Below are 4941 nucleotides of genomic sequence, written 5' to 3'. Positions count from 1 at the left end.
TTTTTTTTAAAACCTATTTCGAGTTAAACTGAAAATTATCGCTCCAACTTTCTGACTGGGAGGTTTGTTGTCGTTTTGATTCCCCGCCACAAAATTTAATGTTGCGCATGCGTGGTGCGGGGAAATGGGGCCTTAAAGGTGTATTAACCATTTTATCTTCGGTGGCAAAAGAGCTTTAATACGGACAAAAAAAGGTTTAACAAATGATTGGAAATTAAACGACACGCAATTTTGCACAATTTAATGAAAAGTTATATCAAAAATAATTGTATTATTTAGGTAGCCTACGTATGTACTGTAGAATTATGTATTTCTTTATTCCCTTCAATCAACAATAAAATGTGACATTGTGAAGCAATGGAGAAATGAGAAACAGAGTATAGGCCCTACTGCTGAAATAAATGGTCTAGTTGGACACTAACCGACACATGGTGAGAAGGACTCTCCCTAATCCCTAATTCAGTTGCTTCTTTATTTTATTTATTACACAACTCAGCCTTCAATTTAATAAAAGATGTAAAACTAATTCCATGATAGCAGCTATTGTCAGGTCTTTGTAATCTTTTGTGAGTGGACCTAGTTCAAACTATGATATCTTTTTAAGATCGAGCACACTTATTCAATCTGATTTTTTTTTCTTTTTTTTTAATCTTACAACCTTATTTTAAAATTTATCTCAATTCTGATACAATAGCCATCACTTGAAAGCTTTGGACAAAGAAATATTACCATAGATAACTACAGAATATGTTTGCATACTGATTTTAATGTATGCCTGTGTGATAAACAGTTCTTGATTAGTTGCTCTTGATAAGTGTTGAATATTTGCATTTCTGATTTGTTCTATGTCATGTGCTGAATGCTGTGTACCAAATCAAGTTTCTAGCAATCACCAATATTGGTGGCGTAATATTGCATATTAATGGGTGTCAATTACAATACAATTCTCAAAGATTGATTTTCCTTTATTTTAAAAAAGCCACATTCCAAAGGATGATGATTATTATTCAATCATGTTGGGTTGCAAATATTAAGGATCAACATGCAAAGTTTACCAAAGGATGAAGTGTAACACATTTAGTGTAGTCTTGAGGTATGATGATGCAGTATCTTTTGTCAAATTCTCTCAAAAGTGTTTATTCTTACAGGTGCCAACAATATGCAGTAAACTGATGGATTAGAGTAGTTTTATTGATTGTCCACTTGGGGGCGCTAATGCGTTATTCTTGGCCCTGCAACCCACACAAATCTGTGATGTAACCTGTAATACTTCCCTTAATGTACTAGATAGATAGATAGATAGATAGATAGATAGATAGATAGATAGATAGATAGATAGATAGATAGATCCAAGCACATTGTTATATATAGCGCATTATGTGAAAATCTAAACAGCTGAGAATAAATCTTACCTATAAGTGAAATCAGGACTGTAGTTTGACTTTCATTTAACATCACATGGTGTGTTCAAGCTCCTGAAAATTCCCTTGATATGTCTCCTCAACTCCATCCATTTCACCATCATCCCAGGAGCTGAACTGCCAGATGAGAGCCTTAAGGTCTAGTCATACGACCTTCCATATCTCGACCATGTTCGTTTAAGAGGTCCCATCTGGCTGAAGAAAATTCAAAAGAATTATAATTTGCATTATTGTCAAAAGATTTTCTGCATGGCTTGCTTGCGTAATTGCAGCAACTTGTTTGCTCTGCAGTTTTGCTATCCAGAAACCCTTCTGTTGGCCCAGATAAAAATAGATAGACTACATATTCTCTAGCCAAATGGACAGCCATGCCCTCCTTCAAAAAAGGCAGCACTCAGCAATAATGTGTATTAAAATTTGAAGCTGCTCTCTCACATTGGCTCCAAGGGAAGAGGGGCACCTGAAGCTGGGTCTCACCCAAGGAATTATGATATAATTCAATCCAAGTTGCTAAAAACCAGATTGTGCCCCCTTGCAGCCCTCTCTCCTGCCTCAGGACCTACACTATCCTGGGATAAAAGTGAACATTTCCTCCTGAGTATCTGCAGAGTTCCGCTCTCCCCACAGAATGAGACATATTAAAGATTAAGGGGCAACAAGTCCATGCCATTTCTTCTGGTGGGGCTCAAATGATTCAGATTCAGTTTGAATGGTTCTTTTTCAGTACAGGCAAACAAACCTAAAAAATAAGAAAAGAAAAGCATCAGCAGCATGTTTGTGGATTACTTGTACAATGCAGAGGGGATTCATAGTGTCTGTATTAAAGCACTGTCTTGTATTCTCTGAAAAAAAAACTGCAATGACCAAAAAGGCGCCGGACAACCCTTTTACATATAATTCATTTTCATATGCTTGAGTTTTCTTTTTTTTTTATAGAAGTTGCAGTCTGTGAAGTTCTATAGAGTGCCTGCACCCAAGGATAGAACAGTGGGAGATACATTTGAAGGTTGCATAAAAATGCAGAGTACATAATAAGCACAAGTAAATTTAATCCACTGTATTCCAGTCTATTGAGTTTACCTGATCTACAACTATAAACGCACTGTTTGCCATGTTTTCCGAGTGTAAACAGTGCTCAATAGTTAATTTGTACTGTGATATTTTTACCCCAGGATCAGTTGTCCGTCTTTCGCTCTCCCCTTGCACTGAGCATGTGTTGTTTTCCCCTGCTTTGCTTTGTGCACCAGTTTGAACTATGAAACTTTTAGTTGTTGTTATGCCCCGGCACCAGCCCCCACCAAGAAAACCCCTTGTTTTGCTGCAAGATCAAGACAGTGACATCTGCTTTGACTAAGTAAAAGACAGGGCATACTGTAGGCTCTTAAACAACTTTAAAGGGATTTTTTTTCCGTGTGAAACCTCCGAGACTAAACTCAACCACAGGCTCAATGGAGCGAGCAGCACAGGGCTTCTAGTTTGTCAGCTAAAATATAAAAAGTGCAGCTACAGGAGTTCAGTATTCCAGGATCTAGATGATCATCCAGGCGTGGCCGGCAAACTGATGAGCACTGGGGGGGAAAGTGTCAAGGTGTGTCAAGATAAACGCATCGTGCTTTCAGGTGTGGCACACAGAGAGAGGCCAAAAATGGAGCCTCAGAATGTGGATCTGGAAAACTTTACCTTATACATGTACAAACAGACGTGTGTATGTGTGTGTGCATTTTTGTGTGTCTGCGTATGAATGCTGGGTGTCAGCGCTCTACACACTCTCTCATATTGCTCATACAAGTCTTACATATACTGCATATTCTTTAATACTTCAGATTTGCTGTAAACTTTGCTGCTATGTCATATAAATGCTGGAATCCATCATATCTGGCACATTTTGATTCATAAATGTTTAGTAATTGTGTGCATGTGTGAGAGCGTGTGTATGTCTGTATATGTGTGTGTGTGTGTGTGTGTGTGTGTGTGTGTAAATCACATATGTTTATATAATATCCAGCTATTTTATGGGTACAGAAGTAAAGGAAATCTGCCCATAAAACACTTTATGAGCAAACATAAAGTATTTCTTTGCATCTTACAAGACATCGAATGGACCCCTGGATGCTCATTGCCCACACATTTTCATGACTGTTTCCATTCTCCAGCGCACTGTACAAAAACAGTGTAAATTTGGGTTTCATTTTATTGGTTATCATTTCCTAAAGGAAATTGTTATTGTTACATCTCAAAAACAATATCCAGTTTGAACCCACTTCATCTACAATTTTCTTTATACTAATAAATTATTTTTACTACACATAAGCACCAATTTCCTCTTAATCAGCTTCCACTTTGACCATGTGCTTTTGTAAGAGATTCACATACCACAAAATCACATCTGGTAACCATTCAGTGAGGAACAACTCTGCTACTGCCGGACGCTGAGCTCCTAAAGTTTGAAAATGAAAGATTTTGGTATTGAGAAAATATCAACTTGAAATACCTGAATAGTCAAAACTGAGGAGAACTAAGAGCCTTGCTTTAGGATGCATAGGTGAAATGGTGATTTTCTTATGACAAGTATCTCTAACTCCGGACTTATATTTAAAGGTGAATTAAGGAAGGTTGTCACCGCATACCCTGACACAAACCATGATGACCAGCTGATCACAGACACACTTTCAGGCTGTAAGCTCCGTATGCACATATTAAAGTCTGACCAGCTTGCACAGCAACTCCAGTCCACAAATGTAACTGAACCATTATGAGACTCCTTATTGATCAAGCAAATTGATTCAAGACCTGCAGAAACCCTCTAACTGTCCTAAAAGTCTTCTCTTAATTCTTTCTAATGAGGCTCCCAATTGTTAAATAAATGTTAAATAACTTTGGGGACGAACATGCATGAATACGTCAGTCATGTGTGTGTTTGTATTCATAGGCTGTTTGTATGTGTTGTATGTGTTGAGGATTTTAAAACACACATAGTTAGTAAACTGCAGTTCTGTGTCTTGATTGATGAATGCTTCATGAGGTCTGAAATGAAATAAGATTTCATTCATTAAATGAAATCAAGAGCCAATTTAACCGCTGGGAAATGGAGCATATAGCAATGACCTGGCTATTGACTTGCAGTGCATAATTAATCTGGTTAACACGATAAGAAGTGTTCAGTCAACTGTGATTTCCACACTTATAACAAGATATTTTCTGTAAAAATCATGACTTTGCATTGGAATCTTTTTGTAGAGTCTTATAACTATATATAAGAATGAGGGACAATAGACCTATACTCTTCAGACAGAGTGGTGTTTATGTTTTTCTCTCGAAAAGTTTTATTGTATAAAACTGCATGTGAAGCACAAATTACAGTTGTTTCTTTGGTGGAGAGAAGCTTAACTGCAGATGGAGATGCGTTGCTATGCAACTGGGATTTCAAAAGTACTTGCAGCGCCAGGGTCACATTTCAGTGTCTGTCTCCACCAGCTTGGCAGGAAATGATGACTGCTAATAATGCTATTTTTAAAGCATC

Source organism: Seriola dumerili, unplaced genomic scaffold (genome assembly GCF_002260705.1).
Source record: "Seriola dumerili isolate Sdu_G_001 unplaced genomic scaffold, Sdu_1.0 BDQW01000331.1, whole genome shotgun sequence".
NCBI lineage: Eukaryota > Metazoa > Chordata > Actinopteri > Carangiformes > Carangidae > Seriola > Seriola dumerili.
Note: the sequence above shows the minus strand (reverse complement) of the source record.